General features: G+C 45.5%; 3 non-coding genes and 3 pseudogenes across 3 annotated transcripts; all 6 read right to left on the bottom strand.

The window, feature by feature from the left end:
• Window positions 1-1715: 1715 nt before the first annotated feature.
• Window positions 1716-1848, bottom strand: LOC130302242 (U2 spliceosomal RNA; annotated as a pseudogene).
• Window positions 1849-3932: 2084 nt separating this feature from the next.
• Window positions 3933-4109, bottom strand: LOC130302232 (U2 spliceosomal RNA; annotated as a pseudogene).
• A 4055-nt stretch (window positions 4110-8164) lies between these two features.
• LOC130302206 (U2 spliceosomal RNA) lies at window positions 8165-8355 on the bottom strand. The gene has a single exon (XR_008852497.1). It is a non-coding gene; the product is annotated as a U2 spliceosomal RNA (small nuclear RNA).
• A 2082-nt stretch (window positions 8356-10437) lies between these two features.
• LOC130302205 (U2 spliceosomal RNA) lies at window positions 10438-10628 on the bottom strand. Its single transcript, XR_008852496.1, has one exon. It is a non-coding gene; the product is annotated as a U2 spliceosomal RNA (small nuclear RNA).
• Window positions 10629-12706: 2078 nt separating this feature from the next.
• On the bottom strand, window positions 12707-12897 carry LOC130302204 (U2 spliceosomal RNA). Its single transcript, XR_008852495.1, has one exon. It is a non-coding gene; the product is annotated as a U2 spliceosomal RNA (small nuclear RNA).
• Window positions 12898-14973: 2076 nt separating this feature from the next.
• Window positions 14974-15149, bottom strand: LOC130302231 (U2 spliceosomal RNA; annotated as a pseudogene).
• Window positions 15150-21912: the final 6763 nt, after the last annotated feature.

Below are 21912 nucleotides of genomic sequence, written 5' to 3'. Positions count from 1 at the left end.
CTGATGGACCGTGCACCCAATCATCTTCATATTCTTTATAATTTAATCTGTGCGGGATGCCACATTCCTGCAGGAAAAGGACGGAAGCAGCAAAAACCGACAAGTAATTAAATAGGGCAACCCTTCTTACTCTGGCGCTCACACTTCTCACGTTCAAGGACAGACCGGACAACTCAGCCATGGGAATGTACAAGAAAACGTCTTACACCTCTGATTCCCCCTCCGAAGCCTCATACCCCCCAAAATCTGACTCAACTGTACGCATAGAGGAAGCAGGAGAGGAGGCACCATCACTCAGCCGACCCCCCTCCTCCATCTTGATTGAGGCATAGTTGTTCTCGGGCATCCTGGCAATCAGGGCTCCAGACTCATTGGGTTCTTCCACCTCTTGCCCCTCCATAGGGGTCGGGTGTTCACTTAGCTCCGTCTCTGGTACCTCAGAGACGGTCACCCCTGAAACCTCCTCCTGGCAGGGAGGAGGGGGGGGTATCCCCTATGGGGACCTGTGGAGGAACGTCACTTGGGTTCCCTGCATCCGCAGGTACTTCCATCGGCTCCCCCTGGACCGCCTCCGAATAGAGTCTTCTGGAGCCCCTCCGCCTTTTAACCTTCACCTCTCCACCCGGATCATCGCTCTCAGGGGGACCCTGAGCCAGAGGTTGCTGAGGAGCGGATTCTGCTCCTCTCTTAACCCAGCATGCTCCTGGGGGCCAGTTTTTTCACCACTTGCACGTTTTTTGGCCATCCTCTGCTCTTTAGGGTCCCCTCCTTTTGCCTGAGGGGGGTCTTTCTCCTTCTCCATCTCACCGCTTACCTCTTGTGGGGGGGTAATCACTGGCTCTGCTTGCCTCGGCTGGTGTCCCGGTTGCTGTCCTTGCTGCCTCCAGGGTTGCCACTGCTGCTCCGTCCTATGTCTGTGGGGACAAGAGGAGAAAAGGTGACCGAATTGTTGACAGAAATTGCACCTCCCTCCTCTTGTGCATTTCTCTGTCTCGTGCTGTGTGCTACCACATTTTTTGCATGTACTTTCACAGTTTTCTTTTGTGTGTCCATATCTGTGACACTTCCTGCAGTAGCTTGGCATCCCCGCATAAAAGAGGTCGCCACACATATTATTTATTTTAAAACGAGCTGGTGGTAGTTGTATTCCCCCTGGCAATCTGTCATCTTTTTTGCATGTAACCTGAAATCTCCACTTAGATGTCCAGATGCCACAGCTGTTCATGATTTTTCCTCTGCACTCAACCTTACTAAAATAGACTTGTAAAAACAACTCAACATCGTGTAGGTTGGCGAAAGGGGAATACATCTTTACTACCACCAGCTTAATATCGTCTAGAACGTGCTCAATAATCCGGACACCCTGAAGCTTTTTGTCTTTACTCGCAGCAGCTCTGGTAACAAAATCTCTGTGGATGCCATTTTGTGTGAACGTCACATCAAAAATTTTACGCTTCGGGTAGTCCTGGATTGCCAATATCTCGCCCTTCTGTATTCCGAAAACTCCTCCGAGCACGTCCTCTACTACGAATTTCAAATCGTCCGCCCTTTTGGTATCATCCGTGAGAATGACTCTCACGGTGTTTTTGATCCTTGCGTATGCCGGCACAGAACCTGGATCCGGATCATCATCCATGGTTCTAACCTCTCTCCACCCGAAGGTCTTGAGAGGCGATCGCTACTCGTTACCCTGGGACTAGGCCCTCTCCCCAATAGCAACAAGTGGGTGAAGCCCAGGCAATAAACCTGGGCGATCCCACAAGGCCGAGGAGAGGGGTACCCGAGTACCTTCTGACCAGATCTCCTGTATTACTACACTTGATCTTAGCCAAAAGGCCGAGAAGCGATAACCGTGAAAGGGGCGGGCCCAACAAGGTCCCCTTCATGGGCACTATCACTGCTTGCTGTCAGGGAGGCTGCCAGACAATTTTCCATGCACACTCTGGGCTGGGGGGCAGTCAACCACCAGTACACACAGCAGAACCTAAACCCATACCATTATTGCTAAGCAGCAAGACAGGGGCCCATTGCACTCCCACGGGGCCTTTTTAAATGCAATCCATAACCCGGATTTGCCAGGAACCCTTCTTACTCCTCCTACTTGCATGTGACACTGGGCTTAGGATCTGCATAGGAAACACACACACAAGCACACACCTACCTTTGTTGCCTGCAGATGCCTCCTTGGCTGTCCCCAAACGGTATCAAACCAACACCCACGGGAAGCTGTAAGCATAGAGGACATGCCTGCACCCCATTGGACTTACCTGTGTGGGTTAAATCCGGGTTATTTGACAACCTATGGCGGTGATGGTTCTGCTCAGGCAGAGCAGTGCTGATGCTCCTCATAAAGCTGTCGCTGCTGTGAAGGTTCTAGGTGACATCACAAATCCCTATGGTTACATACACAACAAAGCTGGGTTGTTGTTGTTTACACTCTGCAAGGCCTGTGGAAGTGAGTGACATCATAGCACTGTAGTTCTGAGGGTTCTAGATGGATGCAACAATCTCCTGTTGCTTCTATGAAGGCCATAATAGACGACATCACCAAACAGCTCCATAGTCACATACACAGCAAAGGAGAGATGTTGTTTACACCTAGTGATGTCAGTGGTATTGAGTGACATCACAGCACAGTGCTAAGGCTCCTGGGCCTGGACACAGCAGCGGCTGCAATATCTCAACGGAGAATACATTTATATATATGTGTGTGTGTGCGCGTATATATATATATATATATATATATATATATATATATATATATATATTTCTCCGCCGAAATCCCTTTTAAACCCATTTCCACCTTTTTTTCCCTTCTCTTCCTCTTACTTTTTTTTCACGTTTTTTTACGTTTTTCTCCTTTTCGCCTCTTTTCTGGGCGTATTATTCTTCTTTTTCTTCTTTTTTTTCGTCTAATGCATACCCCATCAGTGCAGCAATGCTTATTCAATACCGCCAGCAGATGGAGACACTGGGGGATAATTTTCTAAGGATTTATACTGATTTTTCCTGTCTGAATTTGTCGCACAGAAAGTTGCAGGCCAAATATGTGTGACATTTCTGCGACTTTAGCTTCTAGAGCCTTTTTACAACATTATACATAGGTGCTGAATACATAAAAAGCGACTGTTCAGCGACAGACAAGTCGCATCGGCTGAAAGTAGGCCAGAATGTCAGTCCATGTTGGAGCAGGTTTAGATACAGTCTAAAGCATAGATCTCAAAGTCTGTGCACAGAATTTAGCAAGGGCCTCGCACCTTCTGATGCATCAGGTAGGTGCACAATAGCATAGCCTAACCCTCTGTACTTTGGTCTATATTGATGCGGGACATAGACAGCCAGCTGATGACCAATCCATTAGTGCAATGGATGGCTGGAAGCATTTGTCTTTGCCTTTGCAATACCACAGAAGCAATGCATGGTCAATGTACAGCAATGACACACCTGTGTGAACAGCCAGGAGACCCCCCCCCCCCCCATGTTATGTTACATAGTTACATAGTTAGTACGGTCGAAAAAAGACATATGTCCATCAAGTTCAACCAGGGAATTAAGGGGTAGGGGTGTGGCGCGATATTGGGGAAGGGATGAGATTTTATATTTCTTCATAAGCATTAATCTTATTTTGTCAATTAGGAACATTCAGCACCCACCCGCTATCAAGGCAGCTGCCTATCATGTCATGCCCTACCTGCACAGGTGTGCTGGCTACTCAAATGATCCAATTAAGGAGGCCATTTAGTCAGCAGCAGCAGAAGTCCTGTGCCTGGACGCTCCAACAGCGGCCAGACACAAGCAGAAGCAGAAGCAGCAGCAGCACCACCTTTTGTTTTTTGGCTGCAGCAGCAGCAAGGCCCACAGGGCTGGCTAGCTGGCTAGCCAGCAAGCAGGTAGCAATGAAAGTAGGAATCTTTCTTTTTAACCCTGTAAGGGGGTGGTGCACTGTACCCGAAGATACTGCCATATCGGGTCAATGCATAGGGCGACGGAAGCAAGCTTCGAAATCGGCCCCCGTTCTCAAAAATCCATTTAATATATGGTCCCCAGATAGGGGACGTATCAGATATTAAACTGATAAGAACAGATTTTTTTTTGATTGAAAGAGCTTTATTTTCCGTTCAGTCATTACAAGTCGTACAATAAATTACAGTCACACAAAGCATGATAGTACAATACACAGCAAAGGTTCCCTAAGCTATACATCGCACACCATGCTACTCTAACATTCAGCTCAATCCTGCAATATAAAGGCACAAGAGATCAAGCAAAAACCAAATAATACAATCTGTGATCGGGGTAGGGGTGTGGGCGACTATGTGGGGGTAGGGAGGGGGCGGATCACAGGGCCAAACTGTTGGGCTGTATCTTCAGGGAGACATGGGAGAAGGAGAGGGGTCTTCACTCCTCTTCTTCCTCATCAACGGCCGAGCTGTCCAAGATGGAATAGTCTCTGAGCAGGTTCTTGATGAACCTGCGGCAGTCCCGGACGGACATGTTTTCCCTGTTGATCACGAGGCGGTTCCTGGCAAGCCACACTGCGTCCTTAAAACAGTTCATAAGGCGCCAGGCCTCCTGGATGGCCTCCACGTCGTGGGTCCCAGGGAACAGGCCGTAAAGCACCGAATGGTACGATAGGCAGCTCCTGGGCACTGAGTCTCTGAGTTCCTGTTCTAGGGCGTCCAACAGACCCTGTGCAAAGGGGCACTGCCAAAACACGTGGAAAGATGTTTCCTCCACGTAGGGGCAACGGGGGCAGTACCGGGTCTTGCACAGGTTGCGGGCATGCATGAATGACCTGAGAGAGAGACCTCCCATGACGGCCATCCACGACAAGTCCTTGTGTCCATTGGTAAGCCGCTTTGAGGCCACATTGTTCCAAACTGTCTCTGCAGTGGCTGCGGGGAGTCCCGGAACCAGCTCGGTCAAGTCCTTAGCTCGGATGAGCTTGTGGATTGTCTTCGGCTTCCATAGGTCGGGTTTCAGTCCTTCCAGCTGGTGCTCCCTCACAAACCGGACAACATCCCCATAGAACCAGGGAGTGTTCCAGTTGTAAGGGATGGAGCTGTCCCACTTGTCCCAGCCCAGCTGTCTCCAAAGGGGCATGAGAAACAAGCGAGACATGGACCTGCCCGCTGAGCCAGTCTTTTCAACAAGAGTCCGCTGCACCGTGACACATGCAAAGGAGGCCCTCAGCAGAGCGGGGATGTCGGGTATTCCCTTCCCACCCTTGCGGGGTTCCTTGTACATCACGGTCCTCTTGACTCTGTCCATTTTGCCCCAGACGAAGCCAAACACTGTCCGGGTGATGGCCTTGCAAACGGTGGTATGGGGAGGCCAGGCCTGTGCGGTATATTGGAGCACAGGCAAAACTTCACTCCGCAGGACAAGTGCCTTGCCTTCCATCGTGAGCTTTCTGGAGCTCCACAGTCCGATCTTTGAGTTTATCCTTCCTAGTCGGTCTTGCCAAGACTTAAGGGCCGCTCCTTCCTTCCCGAACCAGACTCCAAGAATTTGAATGAAGTCCGGCTTAATAGTAAAGGGGAAGGGGGCGGAAGAAGCCAGGTGCCACTCCCCGAAGAGCATGGCCTCCGACTTCCCGCAGTTGACTTTTGCCCCCGAAGCTCTGCCGAAGTCCTCGCAGGTCTGGACGAGTGCAGTCACCGAACGCTGGTCAGCGCAGAAGACGGTCACGTCGTCCATGTAGAGCGAGCACTTGACCTCGTGGCGATCTGGTCCTGGTGCGGTGATCCCTCTGATCTCTCCATTCTGCCGGATAGTCTCAGCGAAGAGCTCTATAACACAAACAAAAAGGAGAGGTGAAAGAGGGCAGCCTTGTCTAACCCCTGAAAGAATAGGAAAGGGGTCAGTCTTCCAGCCGTTCACCAACACCGTGCTGTAAATGTCAAAATACATAACGTTAACAAAAGAGCAAAACATCTTCCCCAGACCCAGCCTGCGCAAAACCCTGTCCATGAATGCGTGGGAGACACGGTCGAACGCCTTCTCCTGATCTAAGCTGACCAGGGCGGCGCGGCCCGATACTACACTTGATCTTAGCCAAAAGGCCGAGAAGCGATAACCGTGAAAGGGGCGGGCCCAACAAGGTCCCCTTCATGGGCACTATCACTGCTTGCTGTCAGGGAGGCTGCCAGACAATTTTCCATGCACACTCTGGGCTGGGGGGCAGTCAACCACCAGTACACACAGCAGAACCTAAACCCATACCATTATTGCTAAGCAGCAAGACAGGGGCCCATTGCACTCCCACGGGGCCTTTTTAAATGCAATCCATAACCCGGATTTGCCAGGAACCCTTCTTACTCCTCCTACTTGCATGTGACACTGGGCTTAGGATCTGCATAGGAAACACACACACAAGCACACACCTACCTTTGTTGCCTGCAGATGCCTCCTTGGCTGTCCCCAAACGGTATCAAACCAACACCCACGGGAAGCTGTAAGCATAGAGGACATGCCTGCACCCCATTGGACTTACCTGTGTGGGTTAAATCCGGGTTATTTGACAACCTATGGCGGTGATGGTTCTGCTCAGGCAGAGCAGTGCTGATGCTCCTCATAAAGCTGTCGCTGCTGTGAAGGTTCTAGGTGACATCACAAATCCCTATGGTTACATACACAACAAAGCTGGGTTGTTGTTGTTTACACTCTGCAAGGCCTGTGGAAGTGAGTGACATCATAGCACTGTAGTTCTGAGGGTTCTAGATGGATGCAACAATCTCCTGTTGCTTCTATGAAGGCCATAATAGACGACATCACCAAACAGCTCCATAGTCACATACACAGCAAAGGAGAGATGTTGTTTACACCTAGTGATGTCAGTGGTATTGAGTGACATCACAGCACAGTGCTAAGGCTCCTGGGCCTGGACACAGCAGCGGCTGCAATATCTCAACGGAGAATACGTTTATATATATGTGTGTGTGTGCGCGTATATATATATATATATATATATATATATATATATATATATATATATATATATTTCTCCGCCGAAATCACTTTTAAACCCATTTCCACCTTTTTTTCCCTTCTCTTCCTCTTACTTTTTTTTCACGTTTTTTTACGTTTTTCTCCTTTTCGCCTCTTTTCTGGGCGTATTATTCTTCTTTTTCTTCTTTTTTTTCGTCTAATGCATACCCCATCAGTGCAGCAATGCTTATTCAATACCGCCAGCAGATGGAGACACTGGGGGATAATTTTCTAAGGATTTATACAGATTTTTCCTGTCTGAATTTGTCGCACAGAAAGTTGCAGGCCAAATATGTGTGACATTTCTGCGACTTTAGCTTCTAGAGCCTTTTTACAACATTATACATAGGTGCTGAATACATAAAAAGCGACTGTTCAGCGACAGACAAGTCGCATAGGCTGAAAGTAGGCCAGAATGTCAGTCCATGTTGGAGCAGGTTTAGATACAGTCTAAAGCATAGATCTCAAAGTCTGTGCACAGAATTTAGCAAGGGCCTCGCACCTTCTGATGCATCAGGTAGGTGCACAATAGCATAGCCTAACCCTCTGTACTTTGGTCTATATTGATGCGGGACATAGACAGCCAGCTGATGACCAATCCATTAGTGCAATGGATGGCTGGAAGCATTTGTCTTTGCCTTTGCAATACCACAGAAGCAATGCATGGTCAATGTACAGCAATGACACACCTGTGTGAACAGCCAGGAGACCCCCCCCCCCATGTTATGTTACATAGTTACATAGTTAGTACGGTCGAAAAAAGACATATGTCCATCAAGTTCAACCAGGGAATTAAGGGGTAGGGGTGTGGCGCGATATTGGGGAAGGGATGAGATTTTATATTTCTTCATAAGCATTAATCTTATTTTGTCAATTAGGAACATTCAGCACCCACCCGCTATCAAGGCAGCTGCCTATCATGTCATGCCCTACCTGCACAGGTGTGCTGGCTACTCAAATGATCCAATTAAGGAGGCCATTTAGTCAGCAGCAGCAGAAGTCCTGTGCCTGGACGCTCCAACAGCGGCCAGACACAAGCAGAAGCAGAAGCAGCAGCAGCACCACCTTTTGTTTTTTGGCTGCAGCAGCAGCAAGGCCCACAGGGCTGGCTAGCTGGCTAGCCAGCAAGCAGGTAGCAATGAAAGTAGGAATCTTTCTTTTTAACCCTGTAAGGGGGTGGTGCACTGTACCCGAAGATACTGCCATATCGGGTCAATGCATAGGGCGACGGAAGCAAGCTTCGAAATCGGCCCCCGTTCTCAAAAATCCATTTAATATATGGTCCCCAGATAGGGGACGTATCAGATATTAAACTGATAAGAACAGATACTACACTTGATCTTAGCCAAAAGGCCGAGAAGCGATAACCGTGAAAGGGGCGGGCCCAACAAGGTCCCCTTCATGGGCACTATCACTGCTTGCTGTCAGGGAGGCTGCCAGACAATTTTCCATGCACACTCTGGGCTGGGGGGCAGTCAACCACCAGTACACACAGCAGAACCTAAACCCATACCATTATTGCTAAGCAGCAAGACAGGGGCCCATTGCACTCCCACGGGGCCTTTTTAAATGCAATCCATAACCCGGATTTGCCAGGAACCCTTCTTACTCCTCCTACTTGCATGTGACACTGGGCTTAGGATCTGCATAGGAAACACACACACAAGCACACACCTACCTTTGTTGCCTGCAGATGCCTCCTTGGCTGTCCCCAAACGGTATCAAACCAACACCCACGGGAAGCTGTAAGCATAGAGGACATGCCTGCACCCCATTGGACTTACCTGTGTGGGTTAAATCCGGGTTATTTGACAACCTATGGCGGTGATGGTTCTGCTCAGGCAGAGCAGTGCTGATGCTCCTCATAAAGCTGTCGCTGCTGTGAAGGTTCTAGGTGACATCACAAATCCCTATGGTTACATACACAACAAAGCTGGGTTGTTGTTGTTTACACTCTGCAAGGCCTGTGGAAGTGAGTGACATCATAGCACTGTAGTTCTGAGGGTTCTAGATGGATGCAACAATCTCCTGTTGCTTCTATGAAGGCCATAATAGACGACATCACCAAACAGCTCCATAGTCACATACACAGCAAAGGAGAGATGTTGTTTACACCTAGTGATGTCAGTGGTATTGAGTGACATCACAGCACAGTGCTAAGGCTCCTGGGCCTGGACACAGCAGCGGCTGCAATATCTCAACGGAGAATACGTTTATATATATGTGTGTGTGTGCGCGTATATATATATATATATATATATATATATATATATATATATATATATTTCTCCGCCGAAATCACTTTTAAACCCATTTCCACCTTTTTTTCCCTTCTCTTCCTCTTACTTTTTTTTCACGTTTTTTTACGTTTTTCTCCTTTTCGCCTCTTTTCTGGGCGTATTATTCTTCTTTTTCTTCTTTTTTTTCGTCTAATGCATACCCCATCAGTGCAGCAATGCTTATTCAATACCGCCAGCAGATGGAGACACTGGGGGATAATTTTCTAAGGATTTATACTGATTTTTCCTGTCTGAATTTGTCGCACAGAAAGTTGCAGGCCAAATATGTGTGACATTTCTGCGACTTTAGCTTCTAGAGCCTTTTTACAACATTATACATAGGTGCTGAATACATAAAAAGCGACTGTTCAGCGACAGACAAGTCGCATCGGCTGAAAGTAGGCCAGAATGTCAGTCCATGTTGGAGCAGGTTTAGATACAGTCTAAAGCATAGATCTCAAAGTCTGTGCACAGAATTTAGCAAGGGCCTCGCACCTTCTGATGCATCAGGTAGGTGCACAATAGCATAGCCTAACCCTCTGTACTTTGGTCTATATTGATGCGGGACATAGACAGCCAGCTGATGACCAATCCATTAGTGCAATGGATGGCTGGAAGCATTTGTCTTTGCCTTTGCAATACCACAGAAGCAATGCATGGTCAATGTACAGCAATGACACACCTGTGTGAACAGCCAGGAGACCCCCCCCCCCCATGTTATGTTACATAGTTACATAGTTAGTACGGTCGAAAAAAGACATATGTCCATCAAGTTCAACCAGGGAATTAAGGGGTAGGGGTGTGGCGCGATATTGGGGAAGGGATGAGATTTTATATTTCTTCATAAGCATTAATCTTATTTTGTCAATTAGGAACATTCAGCACCCACCCGCTATCAAGGCAGCTGCCTATCATGTCATGCCCTACCTGCACAGGTGTGCTGGCTACTCAAATGATCCAATTAAGGAGGCCATTTAGTCAGCAGCAGCAGAAGTCCTGTGCCTGGACGCTCCAACAGCGGCCAGACACAAGCAGAAGCAGAAGCAGCAGCAGCACCACCTTTTGTTTTTTGGCTGCAGCAGCAGCAAGGCCCACAGGGCTGGCTAGCTGGCTAGCCAGCTAGCAGGTAGCAATGAAAGTAGGAATCTTTCTTTTTAACCCTGTAAGGGGGTGGTGCACTGTACCCGAAGATACTGCCATATCGGGTCAATGCATAGGGCGACGGAAGCAAGCTTCGAAATCGGCCCCCGTTCTCAAAAATCCATTTAATATATGGTCCCCAGATAGGGGACGTATCAGATATTAAACTGATAAGAACAGATACTACACTTGATCTTAGCCAAAAGGCCGAGAAGCGATAACCGTGAAAGGGGCGGGCCCAACAAGGTCCCCTTCATGGGCACTATCACTGCTTGCTGTCAGGGAGGCTGCCAGACAATTTTCCATGCACACTCTGGGCTGGGGGGCAGTCAACCACCAGTACACACAGCAGAACCTAAACCCATACCATTATTGCTAAGCAGCAAGACAGGGGCCCATTGCACTCCCACGGGGCCTTTTTAAATGCAATCCATAACCCGGATTTGCCAGGAACCCTTCTTACTCCTCCTACTTGCATGTGACACTGGGCTTAGGATCTGCATAGGAAACACACACACAAGCACACACCTACCTTTGTTGCCTGCAGATGCCTCCTTGGCTGTCCCCAAACGGTATCAAACCAACACCCACGGGAAGCTGTAAGCATAGAGGACATGCCTGCACCCCATTGGACTTACCTGTGTGGGTTAAATCCGGGTTATTTGACAACCTATGGCGGTGATGGTTCTGCTCAGGCAGAGCAGTGCTGATGCTCCTCATAAAGCTGTCGCTGCTGTGAAGGTTCTAGGTGACATCACAAATCCCTATGGTTACATACACAACAAAGCTGGGTTGTTGTTGTTTACACTCTGCAAGGCCTGTGGAAGTGAGTGACATCATAGCACTGTAGTTCTGAGGGTTCTAGATGGATGCAACAATCTCCTGTTGCTTCTATGAAGGCCATAATAGACGACATCACCAAACAGCTCCATAGTCACATACACAGCAAAGGAGAGATGTTGTTTACACCTAGTGATGTCAGTGGTATTGAGTGACATCACAGCACAGTGCTAAGGCTCCTGGGCCTGGACACAGCAGCGGCTGCAATATCTCAACGGAGAATACGTTTATATATATGTGTGTGTGTGCGCGTATATATATATATATATATATATATATATATATATATATATATTTCTCCGCCGAAATCACTTTTAAACCCATTTCCACCTTTTTTTCCCTTCTCTTCCTCTTACTTTTTTTTCACGTTTTTTTACGTTTTTCTCCTTTTCGCCTCTTTTCTGGGCGTATTATTCTTCTTTTTCTTCTTTTTTTTCGTCTAATGCATACCCCATCAGTGCAGCAATGCTTATTCAATACCGCCAGCAGATGGAGACACTGGGGGATAATTTTCTAAGGATTTATACTGATTTTTCCTGTCTGAATTTGTCGCACAGAAAGTTGCAGGCCAAATATGTGTGACATTTCTGCGACTTTAGCTTCTAGAGCCTTTTTACAACATTATACATAGGTGCTGAATACATAAAAAGCGACTGTTCAGCGACAGACAAGTCGCATCGGCTGAAAGTAGGCCAGAATGTCAGTCCATGTTGGAGCAGGTTTAGATACAGTCTAAAGCATAGATCTCAAAGTCTGTGCACAGAATTTAGCAAGGGCCTCGCACCTTCTGATGCATCAGGTAGGTGCACAATAGCATAGCCTAACCCTCTGTACTTTGGTCTATATTGATGCGGGACATAGACAGCCAGCTGATGACCAATCCATTAGTGCAATGGATGGCTGGAAGCATTTGTCTTTGCCTTTGCAATACCACAGAAGCAATGCATGGTCAATGTACAGCAATGACACACCTGTGTGAACAGCCAGGAGACCCCCCCCCCCCATGTTATGTTACATAGTTACATAGCTGGTACGGTCGAAAAAAGACATATGTCCATCAAGTTCAACCAGGGAATTAAGGGGTAGGGGTGTGGCGCGATATTGGGGAAGGGATGAGATTTTATATTTCTTCATAAGCATTAATCTTATTTTGTCAATTAGGAACATTCAGCACCCACCCGCTATCAAGGCAGCTGCCTATCATGTCATGCCCTACCTGCACAGGTGTGCTGGCTACTCAAATGATCCAATTAAGGAGGCCATTTAGTCAGCAGCAGCAGAAGTCCTGTGCCTGGACGCTCCAACAGCGGCCAGACACAAGCAGAAGCAGAAGCAGCAGCAGCACCACCTTTTGTTTTTTGGCTGCAGCAGCAGCAAGGCCCACAGGGCTGGCTAGCTGGCTAGCCAGCAAGCAGGTAGCAATGAAAGTAGGAATCTTTCTTTTTAACCCTGTAAGGGGGTGGTGCACTGTACCCGAAGATACTGCCATATCGGGTCAATGCATAGGGCGACGGAAGCAAGCTTCGAAATCGGCCCCCGTTCTCAAAAATCCATTTAATATATGGTCCCCAGATAGGGGACGTATCAGATATTAAACTGATAAGAACAGATACTACACTTGATCTTAGCCAAAAGGCCGAGAAGCGATAACCGTGAAAGGGGCGGGCCCAACAAGGTCCCCTTCATGGGCACTATCACTGCTTGCTGTCAGGGAGGCTGCCAGACAATTTTCCATGCACACTCTGGGCTGGGGGGCAGTCAACCACCAGTACACACAGCAGAACCTAAACCCATACCATTATTGCTAAGCAGCAAGACAGGGGCCCATTGCACTCCCACGGGGCCTTTTTAAATGCAATCCATAACCCGGATTTGCCAGGAACCCTTCTTACTCCTCCTACTTGCATGTGACACTGGGCTTAGGATCTGCATAGGAAACACACACACAAGCACACACCTACCTTTGTTGCCTGCAGATGCCTCCTTGGCTGTCCCCAAACGGTATCAAACCAACACCCACGGGAAGCTGTAAGCATAGAGGACATGCCTGCACCCCATTGGACTTACCTGTGTGGGTTAAATCCGGGTTATTTGACAACCTATGGCGGTGATGGTTCTGCTCAGGCAGAGCAGTGCTGATGCTCCTCATAAAGCTGTCGCTGCTGTGAAGGTTCTAGGTGACATCACAAATCCCTATGGTTACATACACAACAAAGCTGGGTTGTTGTTGTTTACACTCTGCAAGGCCTGTGGAAGTGAGTGACATCATAGCACTGTAGTTCTGAGGGTTCTAGATGGATGCAACAATCTCCTGTTGCTTCTATGAAGGCCATAATAGACGACATCACCAAACAGCTCCATAGTCACATACACAGCAAAGGAGAGATGTTGTTTACACCTAGTGATGTCAGTGGTATTGAGTGACATCACAGCACAGTGCTAAGGCTCCTGGGCCTGGACACAGCAGCGGCTGCAATATCTCAACGGAGAATACGTTTATATATATGTGTGTGTGTGCGCGTATATATATATATATATATATATATATATATATATATATATTTCTCCGCCGAAATCACTTTTAAACCCATTTCCACCTTTTTTTCCCTTCTCTTCCTCTTACTTTTTTTTCACGTTTTTTTACGTTTTTCTCCTTTTCGCCTCTTTTCTGGGCGTATTATTCTTCTTTTTCTTCTTTTTTTTCGTCTAATGCATACCCCATCAGTGCAGCAATGCTTATTCAATACCGCCAGCAGATGGAGACACTGGGGGATAATTTTCTAAGGATTTATACTGATTTTTCCTGTCTGAATTTGTCGCACAGAAAGTTGCAGGCCAAATATGTGTGACATTTCTGCGACTTTAGCTTCTAGAGCCTTTTTACAACATTATACATAGGTGCTGAATACATAAAAAGCGACTGTTCAGCGACAGACAAGTCGCATCGGCTGAAAGTAGGCCAGAATGTCAGTCCATGTTGGAGCAGGTTTAGATACAGTCTAAAGCATAGATCTCAAAGTCTGTGCACAGAATTTAGCAAGGGCCTCGCACCTTCTGATGCATCAGGTAGGTGCACAATAGCATAGCCTAACCCTCTGTACTTTGGTCTATATTGATGCGGGACATAGACAGCCAGCTGATGACCAATCCATTAGTGCAATGGATGTCTGGAAGCATTTGTCTTTGCCTTTGCAATACCACAGAAGCAATGCATGGTCAATGTACAGCAATGACACACCTGTGTGAACAGCCAGGAGACCCCCCCCCCCCATGTTATGTTACATAGTTACATAGTTAGTACGGTCGAAAAAAGACATATGTCCATCAAGTTCAACCAGGGAATTAAGGGGTAGGGGTGTGGCGCGATATTGGGGAAGGGATGAGATTTTATATTTCTTCATAAGCATTAATCTTATTTTGTCAATTAGGAACATTCAGCACCCACCCGCTATCAAGGCAGCTGCCTATCATGTCATGCCCTACCTGCACAGGTGTGCTGGCTACTCAAATGATCCAATTAAGGAGGCCATTTAGTCAGCAGCAGCAGAAGTCCTGTGCCTGGACGCTCCAACAGCGGCCAGACACAAGCAGAAGCAGAAGCAGCAGCAGCACCACCTTTTGTTTTTTGGCTGCAGCAGCAGCAAGGCCCACAGGGCTGGCTAGCTGGCTAGCCAGCAAGCAGGTAGCAATGAAAGTAGGAATCTTTCTTTTTAACCCTGTAAGGGGGTGGTGCACTGTACCCGAAGATACTGCCATATCGGGTCAATGCATAGGGCGACGGAAGCAAGCTTCGAAATCGGCCCCCGTTCTCAAAAATCCATTTAATATATGGTCCCCAGATAGGGGACGTATCAGATATTAAACTGATAAGAACAGATTTTTTACTTTTAGATATAATATTCTTAGACTAAAAGACCTTACGCAGTCCAGATTATACTTAGTCTGCTAAAAGCATATTCCACAGATGTAGATTCCAAAGACTTTTAGCCACTTTGTGACCTAATCTTTTTTTATCCAATAAATAGAAAACATACATCTCACTAAGAGCTAGGCGAACACAATCTTTAGAGGTAATAGTGTCTCTTTTAAAAAGAAGAATATTCCTCGTCTTCCATAGTGCAATTTTAATACAATTTATACTAATCCACAAAACCCGAGACTTTTCCACAGATAAAACATTATAAAATCCATATAAAATAACTTCATGATTTAAAAAATTAAGATCAGAAATGAATTTTAGTAAGGGTCCTATCAAATGCCATATCTCTTGGGCGTAAAAACAGTTCCAAAAAAGGTGTAAAACTGTTTCCTCACTAGGACACCCCATTCTCGGGCACTTTGCACTACGACACAATCCTCTTCTGTGTTGGAATTCTCTGGTAGGCAAACATTGATGTGCTATCTGCCAGGCCAGATCTTTTAAGTCATTAGATAAGAATCCCATATTCACCATCCTCCAAACTCTTAGAGATTTCTCAGTGGAATAATTAGATATTAAGCAAATCTGTTCTATCTTCCTGATTTCAGGAACTAATTTTCGTGCATTACTACAAATTTCTTGACTAAAATTAGCAATGCCATAAATACGAATAATCTTTTCTAAAACCACATAGTGCGCTGGGGGAATAAATAAGATTGGGGACGTTAAAGGTAAGGTTATCCACTTTCTTTTTCTAAAAATGTGACCTGCAGCATATTTTAAAAAATAAGACCAATAACAGTTTCTTTGCAAGCCATTAAAACACATAGAAAAAAAGTGAATATATAAAAACCTTTTTAAATCAGGCACATCCTTACCCCCCAATTTCTTTGTCTTCATCATTACATCTCTCCTGAGTTTATCCATTTTAGACCCCCATAAAAAATGAAAGCAAATCTTGTTTAAAAACTTTAAGGTGCGTTCACTCGGTGGGAAAACCAAGCTTAAATATAGCATGATAGGTAGCAACAAAGCTTTCATTATCAGTACTTTTCCTTCTATTGTTAATTTCCTCATTTTCCAAAAACTTATTTTCTTTTGCACTTTCTCTTTGACGATGGACCAGCTTTCCTCTCCATTATTTTCATTGTCAAAGATGACACCCAAGATTTTGATTTTATCATATTGCACATTCACCTCCGTATTGCCCCAATTCCCTATTGCAAAGCAATCACATTTATTTTTATTTAATTTGAAGCCAGAGCCCTCACAAAAAAATTCTGTCTGTCTGATAGCACGTTTCAGGGATGGTTCATCTGGACATAGAATATTAACATCATCCATGTATGCTATCGTCTTTACGCTCTGTCCTCCACTTCCAGGGATTGGCACTCCTCTAATGAGCTTATCTTTTCTCAAAACATTCAACAGAGGTTCTATTGCACATATGAAAAGAATGGGTGATAGGGGGCACCCCTGTTTCACCCCAGACTGTAAACATACCTCTTGGGATAAAAAACCGTTAATTAAAATACGACTAAAACAGTTTTTATATAAAAGTGCAATTTTTCCAACAATAAAATCAGGAAAATTCATTTTCTTTAAAACCAACCATAAAAAATCATGAGAAACACGGTCATAAGCCTTTTGAAAATCCAAGGATAAAATTGCCAATTTCTGATCACATTGTTTCTGATACCATAAAACATCTTTTACAAGGTTTAGATGATCACTTATTTTCCTTCCAGGTACTCCGCATACTTGGTCACTGTGTATAACCTTAGAAATTACCTGCTTGAGCCTATTTGCTAAAATTTTTGCTAAAACCTTATAGTCTGTATTTAGCAGGGTAATAGGCCTCCAATTTTCTAATTTAGAGATGTCTCCTTTTTTAAAAATCAGAGTAACAACACCATCTCTCCAGGACGCAGGTAAAATCTCAGATTTAAAAGCACAGTTAAAAATACCTAAAAGATCATCTTTTAAAATGGACCAAAAACACAGATAAAATTCAACTGGCAACCCATCCGAACCAGGTGTTTTACCATTTAAAAAACTCTTAAAAGTGCTTAAAAGTTCAGGTAAAAAGATTTCATCACAAAGGCTCTCTTGGTCAGTTTTGTCAAGTTTTGAATCCAAGGTATCTAAAACATCATTAGTAAAGGAAATATCAATATCTTTTTTATTAAAAAGCTCCTGATAAAATACTTGTGCTTCTCGCAACATCTCTTCATTAGTTATCTTCCCTTCTATTACAGATATCATTTCTTTCTTTCCCACCACCTTCTTAAAAAAGAATCTCGAACACTTTTCATCATTCTCCAGACATTGCACCTTGCTGTTAAAAATCATTTCTTTTCCTTTTTGACTAATGGCATTTTTTATTTCATTCTTTGTCTGAGCAATAACATCATCCATCTCAAGCCCGGCTTGCTTTAGTTTATAATATGTTTGGATTTTAGTGTTTAACATTTTAAACCATAACTTTTTCTCCTTAGCCTTTTGGATGCCCACACGGATAAAAAACAGTTTAGTCCACTTTTTAACATCCTCCCACCAATCCAAAATATTTTTATATTGGGATTGACGCAATCTCCATTTGTTATAAGCAGCAATAAAATCATTTTTTGTTTTCATGTCCTCTAATAAAGTAGTGTTGAGCTTCCAAACGCCTCTGCCTTTCTCTAGGCCAGGTAAAGTGACATGTGCATGTAATAACTTATGATCAGAGAAAATATTCGATAAAAGAGAAACCTCAACTAGATTAAAACTTTCCGATAAAAAAATAAAATCAATCCTGGATTTGCAGACATTATTTTCCCATGTGTAACCAGGGTCGTCTGGGTATTTTCTCCTCCAGACATCGGTAAAGTTAAAATCCTCAGTCATACTCTTAATCTGTTTCTCTGTTTTATCCACTCTGACATGCACACTTCCACTCTCACGATGATCACCACTCATACAACAATTAAAATCTCCAGCCATTAAAATAGGTGTTGAACCTGGGATAAAAGCCTGAATATCATTAATCAAGTCGGCTCTCTCATTTTTTTCAGGAGAAGCATAGATGTTAAAAAGCTTAATCTCTGAGCCATTGTACTTAATATTAACTAATAGCGCTCTACCAGGTATAATTTCTAAGAAGGACAAAACTTGTACATCTGAACCTCTAAACAAGATCCCAACACCTGAAGATCTGTTCAGATTGTCACCCGACCAGACCGATGGTCCCAAAGTCCAGCTACGACAAAGGTCCTCATAATTTGGACTATGTTCAATTCCACATTCTTGTAAAAAGAACAGAGAACAGTCCAAGGTCTCTAAAAAACTAAACAAAGCAGCCCTTCTCGTAGGGCTCTTTAGACCTCTCACATTAAGAGAGGAGCACTTTAAGGAAGCTATTCGCTACTGGAGTTTGAGTCCGATATGAAACCCACAGGTGACTCCGGGCTTTCGAACTCTTTGATATTTTTTGGATCGGACGCTGATCTTATAGAAGGCCTCCATGCATGTTGACTGTCCTCACATTCGTCTGAGCTTTTTTTGACAGGCCGTTTAATGCCAAGTTGTGGCTCATCTCCAAGTTCCTTCTTCCGCTTGATCTCCTTCACGCCAACCTCCATGGCTTCACTGCTCACTAGTGACCCTCCACCACCAGAACCCTCCACAGAAGGTCTCCCCTCTGTCTCAGGCACAGCAGAAAGGTCCATAAGCTCCGCCACGACATGAGAAGTTACAGCCGGCTTTTCTGAAGGCGCCTCAGACCGCTGGGGTGCTTTCGCAGGTGGTACTTCAGCTTGCACTACACCCACTCTCCCCGCTACACGGTCAGCCCACGATCTAGCTACACTGGAACGGAGACTGCAATCTTTAAAGGCATGGCCTTCTTCACCACAAATGTTGCAGACGATTTTAGCACAGTCCTTAGAAACATGGCCTTCTTGATTGCACCGACCACAGCGAACTGTAGTGTCCGTGCAAACTTCCATAGTATGTCCGAATTTCTTACATTTCCTACAAAAAGTAGGCATCTCGGGATAAAACAAATAGCCCTTATCCCGACCGATAGAAAAGTTGGAGGGTGGATGACACAACCCTCCAATGCCAGTAGCATCCTCCTTCATTTTCACAAAAAACTTATGTTTCCCCGTCCATAGGTCTTCTGAATTCATCACCTTATGGGAATACTTAACAGAACTGCAGTATTTCCCCAAAAAGAGCTCAATATGGGACACAGTCACAAAGGGATTGTGCATACACACAACTAGAGGAATATCGCCTCCAGTATACAACACTGTGACCGTGATCCCATCAAGCTCAGCAAGGTCTTGATTGCTTTTCAGCTTCTCAAAAAGATTCTGGCATGCATAAGCAGAGTCCAGAGTTAGGATGAAGCTGCCCTTCCGAGGATCTCTGAGACAGACGATGTTCTCTTTCTTCACCCCAAGAAGCTTGTAGAGAGTTTCTTTCACAAAATAAGAAAGTTGGACGAGTTCTTGCTTGTCTTCATCAACATCAAAGCGAAAGGAAAAACGAATCCGCGTTTCACCGGATGTAAGGTAACGGATGCGAACACCCATCTTGTCGATCGCCTTTTCGGTTCCTCGTAGCAGCCCCCCTTGGAAAAGGTAGGACAAACTCCCAGGATCCTCCTGACCAGACACTTGATCTAGCCAAAAGGCCGAGAAGCGATAACCTTGAAAGGGGCGGGCCCAACAAGGTCCCCTTCATGGGCACTATCACTGCTTGCTGTCAGGGAGGCTGCCAGACAATTTTCCATGCACACTCTGGGCTGGGGGGCAGTCAACCACCAGTACACACAGCAGAACCTAAACCCATACCATTATTGCTAAGCAGCAAGACAGGGGCCCATTGCACTCCCACGGGGCCTTTTTAAATGCAATCCATAACCCGGATTTGCCAGGAACCCTTCTTACTCCTCCTACTTGCATGTGACACTGGGCTTAGGATCTGCATAGGAAACACACACACAAGCACACACCTACCTTTGTTGCCTGCAGATGCCTCCTTGGCTGTCCCCAAACGGTATCAAACCAACACCCACGGGAAGCTGTAAGCATAGAGGACATGCCTGCACCCCATTGGACTTACCTGTGTGGGTTAAATCCGGGTTATTTGACAACCTATGGCGGTGATGGTTCTGCTCAGGCAGAGCAGTGCTGATGCTCCTCATAAAGCTGTCGCTGCTGTGAAGGTTCTAGGTGACATCACAAATCCCTATGGTTACATACACAACAAAGCTGGGTTGTTGTTATTTACACTCTGCAAGGCCTGTGGAAGTGAGTGACATCATAGCACTGTAGTTCTGAGGGTTCTAGATGGATGCAACAATCTCCTGTTGCTTCTATGAAGGCCATAATAGACGACATCACCAAACAGCTCCATAGTCACATACACAGCAAAGGAGAGATGTTGTTTACACCTAGTGATGTCAGTGGTATTGAGTGACATCACAGCACATAGCTAAGGCTCCTGGGCCTGGACACAGCAGCGGCTGCAATATCTCAACGGAGAATACGTTTATATATATGTGTGTGTGTGCGCGTATATATATATATATATATATATATATATATATATATATATATTTCTCCGCCGAAATCACTTTTAAACCCATTTCCACCTTTTTTTCCCTTCTCTTCCTCTTACTTTTTTTTCACGTTTTTTTACGTTTTTCTCCTTTTCGCCTCTTTTCTGGGCGTATTATTCTTCTTTTTCTTCTTTTTTTTCGTCTAATGCATACCCCATCAGTGCAGCAATGCTTATTCAATACCGCCAGCAGATGGAGACACTGGGGGATAATTTTCTAAGGATTTTATACTGATTTTTCCTGTCTGAATTTGTCGCACAGAAAGTTGCAGGCCAAATATGTGTGACATTTCTGCGACTTTAGCTTCTAGAGCCTTTTTACAACATTATACATAGGTGCTGAATACATAAAAAGCGACTGTTCAGCGACAGACAAGTCGCATCGGCTGAAAGTAGGCCAGAATGTCAGTCCATGTTGGAGCAGGTTTAGATACAGTCTAAAGCATAGATCTCAAAGTCTGTGCACAGAATTTAGCAAGGGCCTCGCACCTTCTGATGCATCAGGTAGGTGCACAATAGCATAGCCTAACCCTCTGTACTTTGGTCTATATTGATGCGGGACATAGACAGCCAGCTGATGACCAATCCATTAGTGCAATGGATGGCTGGAAGCATTTGTCTTTGCCTTTGCAATACCACAGAAGCAATGCATGGTCAATGTACAGCAATGACACACCTGTGTGAACAGCCAGGAGACCCCCCCCCCCATGTTATGTTACATAGTTACATAGTTAGTACGGTCGAAAAAAGACATATGTCCATCAAGTTCAACCAGGGAATTAAGGGGTAGGGGTGTGGCGCGATATTGGGGAAGGGATGAGATTTTATATTTCTTCATAAGCATTAATCTTATTTTGTCAATTAGGAACATTCAGCACCCACCCGCTATCAAGGCAGCTGCCTATCATGTCATGCCCTACCTGCACAGGTGTGCTGGCTACTCAAATGATCCAATTAAGGAGGCCATTTAGTCAGCAGCAGCAGAAGTCCTGTGCCTGGACGCTCCAACAGCGGCCAGACACAAGCAGAAGCAGAAGCAGCAGCAGCACCACCTTTTGTTTTTTGGCTGCAGCAGCAGCAAGGCCCACAGGGCTGGCTAGCTGGCTAGCCAGCAAGCAGGTAGCAATGAAAGTA

Source organism: Hyla sarda, unplaced genomic scaffold, assembly GCF_029499605.1.
Source record: "Hyla sarda isolate aHylSar1 unplaced genomic scaffold, aHylSar1.hap1 scaffold_1156, whole genome shotgun sequence".
In the NCBI taxonomy this organism is placed as follows: domain Eukaryota; kingdom Metazoa; phylum Chordata; class Amphibia; order Anura; family Hylidae; genus Hyla; species Hyla sarda.
This window is presented reverse-complemented; position numbering and strand designations above follow the sequence as displayed.